Consider the following 12,598-nt stretch of genomic DNA (forward strand, 5'->3'; position numbering starts at 1 on the left):
TTAAATGTCTGTTTAGTTTAATGTATATAGGTTTTATGATAAAATATTCTGGTTTTACTGATAAGTTATACTCTGTGATTTTGCTTCATACCAATATATGTTCATATTTCTTCCATTTTAAAGTTTATTTTGTCATGTTTTCTAACTTATTGAATTAATGTCTTTGCTATTTTCAGCTTTTCATATTTTTCAATAAAGATATTTAAATGTTTAAATTTCCACACAAGCTCTGCAATAAAGTTTGATTAATCTCAAAAAATTTAATATTTATTTTAATTTCATTTTTGTACTAAATATATGTTTTGCTTTTGCCTGTTTCTTGCACTAAATATCTGAGCAGGAAAATTTGGTTGTTTGGCTATCCCTCTTTTGTTAATTCCAATACTAGGGAATCGTAATCAGAAATGTGTAGTCACAAGATTTTTCATGTTTGCAGCTTAAAGGTTTATCTTCATGATCAAATGTATGGTTTTTGTTGGGGTTTCTTGTACGTTTGCAAGTTCAAGCTTTGCATTTGTCTTCTATTAATAAGTCTTATTTATTTTAGGTTTGCTTAAAGTGTTTCTAAAGATTTAAAATTATCACCTTCTAAATCTATTTTTGACCTTCCTACATTTTGTTCAAGCAATCAGATATTCATTAACATTTTCTTACTCAGTTTATACATTTCATATGAATTTTTTATTCATTGAGTGGAAATTTTCACATTGCACTTCACAATCTTTTCATGGTTTGATCACGAGTAGCAAAATGGCCTAAATTAAACATTGCAGTTCTTTCAAAACGGTACAACTAAATAAGAACTTATGAGAAGATAAAAACTGAAACTAAGAAAACTTAAGAAAATTGAGAAATTAGTTTGCAATACAGGAAACTGTTAAATAAAAATCAGTCTAGTGCAGTCACAGTATGTGCAGTCCTCTATAAATGACCAATGATGTTATTCTGTCATTATTCATTAACTATGAACTTTGAGTCTGTTTCCTAAGAGTTAAGATGAATTTGTTTTGACATGAACACAAGGGCCTATTCAAGTTCTGCAATGCATAGCTCTCATTTTAGGCTTAGACAAGATTTTGTCATCTATGGCCATGCCTTGATTTGTCATGGCACAACAGACTGGTACTTTTGTTCAAATATATTTCTGCATGATTCACACTAGTACATGAAAGGATTATAAAATCGTAACAGAAATGAAGGGATTTTTAAAAGGCAATACTTTAGATGACATGAAATGACAATATAAAAGACAGTTATATAAGAAACACTTCAATATTAAAAAAACAATGTTCCTAACTCAAAGCCATATAGAAACAGAAATTTCTCTCACATAGGCATGTATCTATGTGTGTGTATATAGGTATATATGTATTTTTTTTAATTTGAAAGAAATGTATCCAGAGCACTAGATGTTGCCTAATATTCTCAGAAGAAACAATTGTGGATAAACTAAAAGAACTTGCAATTTTACTCAGCTTTGCATCTATTTCAAACTTACAAATCTGAGAAACTTCTGGTCCAAATGAAGAGTATAGATGAGAAGGAGTGCCCTCTGTGAGAGAGTACAATGATTCACATAATTTTCTAGACGTCTTAAGTAAAGGCATAGAGTATGGAGCCTTTATATGAATGTCATTTATCAGTCATTTCACCCAAGCCATGACCTATTTCACCTTCAGGGGGATTTCAAAATGGCCTTTTCTGAGAAGAACTACACGGTGTCTACTTGGAATGATAATTTTGTCTCTCTTTTAAAGCCGCTTGGTATGATTTTACTGGAAAAAATATACTTGGTAGATTTTAATGAAAGTGTCAACAAAGGGCTCATCTTCTTCTAGTAATAGATTGTCACACATTTTCTGATGTAGATTGGCCCTTAGAGGCACCGGTACCCTATGGCGGCCAATCGCTGGGTCTCCTGGGAGGAGAAACAGGCATGTAGCGTCAGCTCGGAGGCAGCCAGCAGCTCACGGGCCGGTGCTCCGAGCACTCTCACTGGTGATGCAGATGCTCTGCTATTTCCGAACAAAGGAGGCCGGAACAGGTGCCACCCAGTGTGCGGGCACTCAGGGATAATGGTGCAAGGTTCGGCCTCATGGGATCCTTTACTGTCCACTTCGGTGGGGCAGCCAGTCGCTTTTTGTGACTCCCACTTCCAAGGTGGACTCTGCCAAAAAATGTAGAAGATTTGGCAGAGCGGGAGACAGGATCACCAAGCAACTGGCTTCCGCAGGCCCAGCGCCGCTCTCAGACAAGGAGCTGCCCTGAGGCCTCTGGACTTTTCCGCAGACAGACTTGGACTGGAGAAATGATGCTGGGGTCCTGGGCTCTTCAGGCCCCCTAGGTGCAAGGCATCGTCCTGGAGGTGGGAGGCACAGTGTCATGGACGGAAACTGACAGTGTTCTCCCAGTCCCTCCAGGCCAGCCTGACATTGTAGGCGGGATCACTGGTCATGGTGTTGTGTTTCGTGACATGCTCATCTTTTTGCACCGTCAGTATAGTGCAGGATTTCCTTCCTACTGAAGGCAGTCAGGTGCCCAGGTGCATACTGTGTATTAACTGACCTCAATGCTTCACTTCCTCCTCCAGGTACTGGCTCAGCAGCACGTGGGGCTCAGTGCACTCAGCAGGGACAGCGCCACAGTGTTCATGTCCCTCTTGTCACCATTCCCTAGGCTCTCATAGCTCCACTCTCTGCACCTTTTAGGAATACTCATTTAAATGGAGACACAGTTCCAGCCTTCTGGGTCTTCTCACCTCCTCATCTGCGTCTGCACACGTGGCCACAAGTCAAAGCTGATTTAAATTAGCATAAATTGTATTCATCAAATTGATACATGAACCATGTTTCAATTCAGCATTTTATCCTAGTGGTAGAGAGGACTTAAAGCTTGTTTTTTTTGTTTTGGTTTGTTTTTTTTTAATTGAAGGATAATTGCTTTACAGAATTTTGTTGTTTTCTGTCAAACCTCAACATGAATCATCCATAGGTATACATATAGTCCCTCCCTTTTGAACTTCTTTCCCATCTCCCTCCCCATCCAACCCCTCTAGCTTGATACAGTGCCCCTGTTTGAGTTTCCTGAGCCATACAGCAAATTCCCGTTGGCTATGTACTTTATATATGATAAGGTAAGTTTCCATGTTATTCTTTTGATACATTTCACCCTCTCCTCCCTTCTCTCCATGTCCGTAAGTCTATTCTCTATGTCTGTTTCTCCATTGCTGTTCTATAAATACATTCTTCAGACCATTTTTCTAGATTCCCTCTATGCATGTCAGAATACAATAGTTATCTTTCTCTTTCTGACTTACTTTACTCTGTATAATAGGTTCTAGGTCCATCCACCTCATTAAAACTAACTCAAATGTGTTCCTTTTTATGACAGAGGAAGCAGAGATCAAATTGCCAACATCTGCTGGATCATGGAAAAAGCAAGAGAGTTCCAGAAAAACATCTATTTCTGCTTTATTGACTATGCCAAAGCATTTGACTGTATGGATCACAAAAACTGTGGAGAATTCTGAAAGAGATGGGAATACCAGACCACCTGACCTGCCTCTTGAGAAACCTGTATGCAGGTCAGGAAGCAACAGTTAGAACTGGACCTGGAATAACAGACTGGTTCCAAATAGGAAAAGGAGTACATTAAGGCTGTATACTGTCACCCTGCTTATTTAACTTCTATGCATAGTACATCATGAGAAATGCTGGGCTAGAAGAAGCACAAGCTGGAATCAAGATTGCTGGGAGAAATATCAATAACCTCAGATATGCAGATGACACCACCCTTACGGCAGAAAGTGAAGAGGAACTCAAAAGCCTCTTGATGAAAGTGAAAGAGGAGAGTGAAAACATTGGCTTAAAGCTCAACATTCAGAAAATGAAGCTCAGGGCATCCGGTCCCATCACTTCATGGGAAATAGTTGGGGAAACAGTGGAAACAGTGGCTGACTTTATTTTTTGGGGCTCCAAAATCACTGCAGATGGTGATTGTAGCCATGGTATTAAAAGACACTTATGCCTTAGAAGGAAAGTTATGACCAACTTAGATAACATATTAAAAAGCAGAAACATTACATTGCCAACAAAGGTCCATCTAGTCAAGGCTATGGTTTTTCCAGTGGTCACGTATGGATGTGAGAGTTGGATTGTGAGGAAAGCTGAGCACTGAAGAACTGATGCTTTTGAACTGTGGTGTTGGAGAAGACTCTTGAGAGTCCCTTGGACTGCAAGGGGATCCAACCAGTCCATCCTAGAGGAGATCAGTCCTGGGTGTTCTTTGGAAGGATTGATGCTAAAGCTGAAACTCCAATACTTTGGCCACCTCATGCAAAGAGTTGATTCATTGGAAAAGACTCTGATGCTGGGAGGGATTGGGGGCAGGAGGAGAAGGGGGTGACAGAGGATGAGATGGCTGGATAGCATCACCAACTCGATGGACATGAGTTTGAGTGAAATTTGGGAGTTGGTGATGGACCAGGAGGCCTGGCGTGCTCAATTCATGGGGTCGCAGTCAGACACGACTGATTGATTGAACCAAACTGAATATTCCATTGTGTTATATGTATTACATACACACATTCTTTATCCATTCATCTGTGTTGGACACCTTGGTTTCTTCCATGTTCTAGCTATTGTAGCTTGTGCAATGAACATGAGATATAGGTGTCTTTTTCAATTTTGGTTTCCTCAGGGTATAGGCCAAGGAGTGGGGTTGCTGGGTTGCTGGGTCATATGGTGGTTTTATTCCTAGTTTTTAAAGGAATCTCCATACCATCTTCCATAGTGGCTGTATCAATTTATATTCTCACCAATGGTGCAAGAGCATTCCGTTTTCTCCACACCCTCTTCAGCAATTATTGTTTGTAGACTTTTTAATGATGACCATTCTGATGAGTGCAGTTTTTATGTACAAAAGGCACTTGCATGTTGGAAGACTGCAAAGTTAAGAACTTCACATTTTAGGAGTTCTGTACCATTTTGTCTTCAATTGTATTTTAGGTATGCAGATTTAATCTATATATGGCCATAATAATATTCTTTGCAGCCAAAGAGGGAGAAGCTCTATACAGTCAGCAAAAACAAGACCAGGAGCTGACTGGTTCAAATCATGAACACCTTATTGCCAAATTCAGACTTAAAATGAAAAAAGTAGGGAAAACCACTAGACCACTCAGGTATGACCTAAATCAAATCCCTTATGATTATACAGTGGAAATGAGAAATAGATTTAAGGGACTAGATCTGATAGATAGAGTGCCTGATGAACTATGGAGTGAGTTTCATGGCATTGTACAGGAGACAGGGATCAAGACCATCCACATGGAAAAGAAATGCAAAAAAGCCAAATGGCTGTCTGAAGAAGCCTTACAAATACTGTGAAAAGAAGAGAAGCAAAAATCAAAGGAAAAATGGAAAGATATAAGCATCTGAATGCAGAGTTCCAAAGAATAGCAAGGAGAGATAAGAAAGCCTTCCTCAGCGATCAGTGCAAAGAAATAGAGGGTAAAAAACAGAATGGGAAAGAGTAGACATCTCTTCAAGAAAATTAGAGATGCAGAGGGAACTTTCCATGCAAAGATGGGCTCGATAAAGGACAGAAATGGTATGGACCTAACAGAAGCAGAACATATTAAGAAGAGGTGGCAGGAATACACAGGAGAACTGTACAAGAAAGGGTTTCATGACCCAGATAATCATGATGATGTGATCACTGACCTAGAGTCAGACATCCTAAAATGTGAAGTCAAGTGGGCCTTAGAAAGCATCACTACGAACAAAGCTAGTGGAGGTGATGAAATTCCAGTTGAGCTATTTCAAATCCTGAAAGATGATGCTGTGAAAGTGCTGCCCTCAATACGCCAGGAAATTTGGAAAACTCAGCAGTGGCCACAGGCCTGGAAAAGGTCAGCTTTTATTCCAATCCCAAATAAAGGCAATGCCAAAGAATGCTCAAACTACTGCAAAGTTGCACTCATCTCACACACTAGTAAAGTAATGCTCAAAATTCTCCAAGCCAGGCTTCAGCAATATGTAAATTGTGAACTTCCAGATGTTCAAGCTGGTTTTAGAAAAGGCAGAGGAATCAGAGATCAAATTGCCAACATCCACTGGATCGTGGAAAAAGCAATAGAGTTCCAGAAAAACATCTATTTCTGCTTTATTGACTATGCCAAAGCCTTTGACTGTGTGGATCACAATAGACTCTGGAACATTCTGAAAGAGATGGGAATACCAGACCACCTGACCTGCCTCTTGAGAAACCTATATACAGGTCAGGAAGCAACAGTTAGAACTGGACATGGAACAACAGACTGGTTCCAAATAGGAAAAGTAGTACGTCAAGGCTGTATATTGTCACCCTGCTTATTTAACTTCTATGCAGAGTACATCATGAGAAATGCTGGACTTTAAGAAATGCAAGGTGGAATCAAGATTGCCGGGAGAAATATCAATAACCTCCAATATGCAGATGACACCACCCTTATGGCAGAAAGTGAAGAGGAATTAAAAAGCCTCTTGGTGAAAGTGAAAGAGGAGAGTGAAAACGTTGGCTTAAAGTGCAACATTCAGAAAACTAAGATCATGGCATCTGTCCCATCACTTCATGGCAAATAGATGGGCAAACAGTGGTAACAATGACAGACTTTATTTTGGGGGGTCCGAAATCTCTGCAGATGGTGACTGCACCCATGAAATTAAAAGATGCTTACTCTTTGGAAATAAAGTTATGACCAAATTAGATAGCATATACAAAAGCAGAGACGTTTCTTTGTCACAAAGTCCATCTAGTCAAGAGTATGGTTTTTCCAGTGGTTATGTATGGATGTGAGAGTTGGACTGTGAAGAAAGCTGAGGGCCAAAGAATGGATGCTTTTGAACTGTGTTGTTGGAGAAGACTCTTGAGGGTCCCTTGGACTGCAAGTGAATCCAACCAGTCCTTCTTAAAGGAGATCAGTCCCGGGTGTTCTTTGGAAGGATTGATGCTAAAGTGGAAACTCCAATACTTTGGCCACCTCATGTGAAGAATTAACTCATTGGAAAAGACTCTGATGTTGGGAGGGATTGGGGGCAGGAGGAAAAGGGGACGACAGAGGATGAGATGGCTGGATGGCATCACTGACTCGATGGACATGAGTTTGAGTAAACTCCGGCAGTGGTGATGGACAGGGAGGCTTGGCATGCTGCGATTCATGGGGTCCCAAAGAGTCAGACATGACTGAGTGACTGAACTGAATTTAATTGAATGACCGTAATAAAACTAACACACTGAGGCATACAAAAAATTTTTGGTAACAAGTTTAAAGGATATTCTTGCATATTTACTCTAATAGACTTAAGTGTTAGTAATATGTAAAAGAGTTTTAAAAAACTGATGAATTAATATGTTGTTTCTAAAACTGAACTACCATATGTCTCAAATTCATTGATGGAAATATGATTTTTAATTTTTTTACTGAAAGTATAATACGCATAATATCTTCATCCACTGAAGTCCCCTAACAACCAATCTAGAAAACTGAGAAAGAATGAGGCACTATTTAAAGAAAGTAACTCAGATAATTCAAAATTATGTCAAAATATTATAGTTCCTAAGTTGTTCTTTTCTAACATTAATAGAAATACATTCATCTCATAAAAATTTTTAATTATAACATTTCCAATTGTTTTTTCCCTACTATATAGTTCACTCAAATTTTTAATGAAAATTATAAAACATATTTTCTTCATCTTTAAATAATGTCATCACACAGTATTGACAATGATGCTTAAAATAAAATTGTAAAAATAAAATTAAAATTATAATAAAAGATGTTAAGCAGTACATATTTATACAACATAGGTTAGTGTTTTAATAGCTATGTATGAAAGTAGTACATTATCACATATATTCGTGAGTCATTTCATCCTGCTAATTTCAAAACATTTTTGTGGCTTTATTGACCTCATTCACCTGGAATTTATAATATAATTTACTGTTTTTGAATATTTCTTTTTTTATGCTCTGATTTTATAAATCAATGAAAATTTTCCATCATCTTATATGTATCTATATCTGTATAATATCTTATTTAAATGAAGAAAATATCATTTTAATGTTGAATTACTTTAACTACTTTAATTTCACAGAAATATGTAATTTCAAAACATTTTCCCTAGTTTTAATTTTTGCTTTGGTAATCTCAGTGTAATTTAAATAGTAAATGTATGCCTTAATATTATACATTTATTTGGTAAAATATTTTTGGACAGAAAAATTTTTCTACTTTTTGAATATGTTAATAGAAAATAAAAATATATCTGAACAGATGCTTATAAATAAAATTCTTAAGACAGTCTATCTATAAAATATTAATTCAGAGTATTTTCAATCTTAATGCTATATTGGTACCTTCATTAATTTTTATTAGTGAGAAAGAAAAACATAATTTCAAAGTATTTTTACATATACTGTATTGGAAACTAGAAATCAAACTATATGGAAATTCTCACAGGCATTTGGTTTTTGCATCTAAACTCTCCAAATGTGTTATTTTGGGCTTTCCTTGTGGCTCTGATGGTAAGGAGCCTGCCTGCAATGAGGGAGACCCAGGTTCAATTCCTGGGTTGGGAAGATCCCTGGAGAAGGAAATGACAACTCACTTCAGTTTCTTGCCTGGAAAATTCTGCAGATGGAGGAGCCTGGTGGGCTACAATCCTTGGGGTTGCAAAGTTAGATTCAACTGAACAACTACTACTGGGCACTGAAATGTGTTAATTATAATACAAACATTCCTATTTCATCTAAATGTTTCACCTATTTGATTACTAACCATTTTAAATTGGTTATATTTCTTTATTTTCTTTTAATCTTACCTACTAAAAGAGCAAATAAGTACATGCAAGAGTTCAAAGATAATTTATAGTTTTGGAAAATTTCCCGAAGAAACCTGTTTTAAGGATCAGGTCACTGAACACTCAACATTGTCTAAGCATATTGCAAATGGCTAAATATAATGCAGGTTTTCAGATTTGGAATTCTTCAGTACATGTAAAAGGTGTGCATGTGAAGAAGGGACCAAAAAAATGAAAAGGCAAAATTTGATAACTATCCAGAGTATTCAGATTTCTATAGTCAGTTATTATTTGTTGTTATTCAGTCACCATGTTGTGTCTGACTCTTTGCAACTCTATGGACGGCAGCATGCCAGGCTTCCCAGTCCACTATCTCCTGGAGTTTGCGCAAATTCATATCCATTGAGTCAGTGATGCTATCTACCCACCTCATCCTCTGTTGCCCTCTTCTCCTTTTACCTTCAGTCTTTCCCAGCATCAGGAACTTTTCCAATGAATTGACTGCTTGCATCAGGTGGCCAAAATTGGAGCTTCAGCTTCAACATCAGTGTTCCCAATGAATATGCATTGTTGGTTCCCTTTAGGATTGATTGATCTCCTTTCAGTACAAGAGACTCTCAAGAGGCTTCTCTAGCACCACAATGGTGTGATCACTCACCTAGAGCCAGACATCCTGGAATGCAAAGTCAAGTGAAGCATAGGAAGCATCACTATGAACAAAGCTAGTGGAAGAAACGGAATTCCAGTTGAGCTATTTCAAATCCTGAAAGATGATGCTGTGAAAGTACTACACTCAATATGCCAGCAAATCTGGAAAACTCAGCAGTGGCTGCAGAACTGGAAAATGTCAGCTTTCATTCCAGCCCAAAGAAACGCAATGCCAAAGAATGTTCAAACTACCGCACACACACTCATCTCACACACTAGCAAAGTAATGCTCAGAGTTCTCCAGGCCAGACTTCAACAGAATGTGAACCGTGAACTTCCAGATGTTCAAGCTGGATTTTAAAAGGCAGAGGAACCAGATACCAAATTGTCAACATCTGCTGGATCATCAAAAAGCAAAAGAGTTCCAGAAAAATCTCTACTTTTGCTTTGTTGACTATGCCAAAGCCTTTGAGAGTGTGGGTCATGATAAACTGAGAAAAATTCTTAAAGAGATGGGAATACCAGACCACCTGACCTGCCTCTTGAGAAATCTGTATAAAGGTCAAGAAGCAATAGAACTGGACATGGAACAATGGTCTAATTCCAAATCTGGAAAGGAGTACGTCAAGGTTGTATATTGTCACCCTGCTTATTTAATTTATATGCAGAGTACATAATGTAAATGCCAGGCTGGAAGAAGTACAAGCTGGAATCAAGATTGCCAGGAGATTTAGCGACTGGAGTGTACTAGCACTACAATTCAAAAGCCTCAATTCTTTGGCACTCAGCCTTCTTTATGTACCACCCCTCGCATTTGTACATAACTTGTTTAGTTGCTAAGTCAGTTCAGTTCAGTTCAGTTGCTCAGTGAGGTCCAACTCTTTGTGAACCCGTGGACTTCACACCCCTGGCCTCCGGGTCCATCACCAACTCCTGGAGTTTACTCAAACTCATGTCCATTGAGTTGGTGATGTCATTCAACCATCTTATCCTCTGTAATCCCTTTCTCTTCCTGCCTTCAATCTTTCCCGGCATTAGGCTCTTTTGTTCTTCACATCAGATGGCTACAGTATTGGAATTTCAGCTTCAACATCAGTACTTCCAATGAATATTTAGGATTGATTTCCTTTAGGATGGATTAGATGGATTTCCTTGTAGTCCAAAGGATTCTCAAGAGTGTTCTCCAACACCATATTTCAAAAGCATCAATATTTTGGTGCTCGGCTTTCTTTATAGTCCAACTGTCACATCCATACTTGACTAAGGGAAAAACCATAGACTTGACTAGACAGAGCTTGTAGGCAAAGTCATGTCTCTGCTTTTTAATATGCTATCTAGGTTGGTCATAGCTCTTCTTCCAAGGAGTAACTGTCTTTTAATTTCATGGCTGCAGTCACCATCTGGAGTGATTTTGGAGCCCCAAAAATAAAGTCTGATACTGTTTCCACTGTTTCCCCATCTATTTCCCATGAAGTGATGGGACCAGATGCCATGATCTTCGTTTTCTGAATGTTGAGCTTTAAGCCAACTTTTTCACTCTCCACTTTCACTTTCATCAAGAGGCTCTTTAGTTCTTCACTTTCAACCATAAGAGTGGTGTCATCTGCATATCTGAGGTTATTGATATTTCTCCCGGCAATCTTGATTCCAGCTTGTGCTTCTTCTAGCCCAGCATTTCTCATGATGTACTCTGCATAGAAGTTAAATAAGCAGGATGACAATATACAGCCTTGGCATTCTCCTTTCTCTATTTGGAACCAGTCAGTTGTTCTATGTTAGTTCTAACTGTTGCTTCCTGCCCTGCATACAGATTTCTCAAGAGGCAGGTCAGGTGGTCTGGATTTCCCATCTCTTTAAGAATTCTCCACAGTTTGTTGTGATCCACACAGTCAAAGGCTTTGGTGTAATCAAGAGAGCAGAAATAGATGTTTTTCTGGAACTCTCTTGCTCTTTCCATGATCCAGAAGATGTTGGCAATTTGATATCTGGTTCCTCTGCCTTTTCTAAATCCAGCTTGAACATCTGGAAGTTCACAGTTCATGTACTGCTGAAGCCTGGCTTGGAGAATTTTGAGCATTACTTTACTAGTGTGTGAGACGAGTGCAATGGCACCCCACTCCAGTACTCTTGCCTGGAAAATCCCATGGACGGAGGAGCCTGGTAGGCTGCAGTCCATGGGGTCGCTAAGAGTTGGGCACAACTGAACAACTTCACTTTGACTTTTCACTTTCATGCATTGGAGAAGGAAATGGCAACCCACTCCAGTGTTCTTGCCTGGAGAATCCCAGGGACGGGGGAGCCTGGTGGGCTGCCATCTATGGGGTCGCACAGAGTTGGACACGACTGAAGCGACTTAGCAGCAGCAGAGAAGAGTGCAATTGTGTGGTAGTTTGAGCATTCTTTGGCATTGCCTTTCTTAGGGATTGGAATCAAAACTGACCTTTTCCTGTCCTGCAGCCACTGCTGAGTTTTCTAGATTTGTTGGCATATTGAGTGTAGCACTTTCACAAAATCATCTTTTAAGATTTGAAATAGCTCAACTGGAATTCTATCATTTCCACTAGCTTTGTTCCTACTGATGCTTCTTTCCTAAGGCCCACGAAGTCAAGTGAGGCTTAGGAAGACATGTTAAGTCATGTCTCACCACATTGTGACCCCATGGACTGTAGCACGCCAGGCTCCTCTGTCTGTGGGATTTCCCAGGAAAGAATACTGGAGTGTGTTGACATTTCCTTCTCCAGGGGATTTTCCAGACCCAAAGATCAAACTTGGGTCTCCAGCATTGCAGGCAGATTCTTCACTACCAAGTCACTGGGGAGTCCTGGGCTACATCTAGATCTGTTCAAAATCTCTCTTGCAGTCTTAAGACTGTTTTAAAACTAACTTGCTATCCAGATGGCATCTGTCAAAATGTTTCTGCACAGAGGCTCTAAGGTCTGGGAAGTCATATCGAAATATGTGTAGGATAGAATTGATTTTCAGGTGTTCTAGGAAAACTCTATCTTTCTCTTATGGGTACAGGAGGTCAGCTTTAATGAAAATAAGGGCTGTGATATTTATACACTGGGTTAAGTCACTCAGTCATGTCCGACTCTGCAATCCCAGGGACT

At 39.0% G+C, this 12,598-nt stretch overlaps 1 pseudogene; it reads right to left on the reverse strand.

The window, feature by feature from the left end:
* Positions 1-12,598, reverse strand: part of LOC129659887 (UDP-GalNAc:beta-1,3-N-acetylgalactosaminyltransferase 2-like) — a 115,465-nt pseudogene that overhangs the window by 81,783 nt on the left and 21,084 nt on the right.

Source organism: Bubalus kerabau, chromosome 9 (assembly GCF_029407905.1).
Source record: "Bubalus kerabau isolate K-KA32 ecotype Philippines breed swamp buffalo chromosome 9, PCC_UOA_SB_1v2, whole genome shotgun sequence".
Lineage (NCBI taxonomy): Eukaryota > Metazoa > Chordata > Mammalia > Artiodactyla > Bovidae > Bubalus > Bubalus kerabau.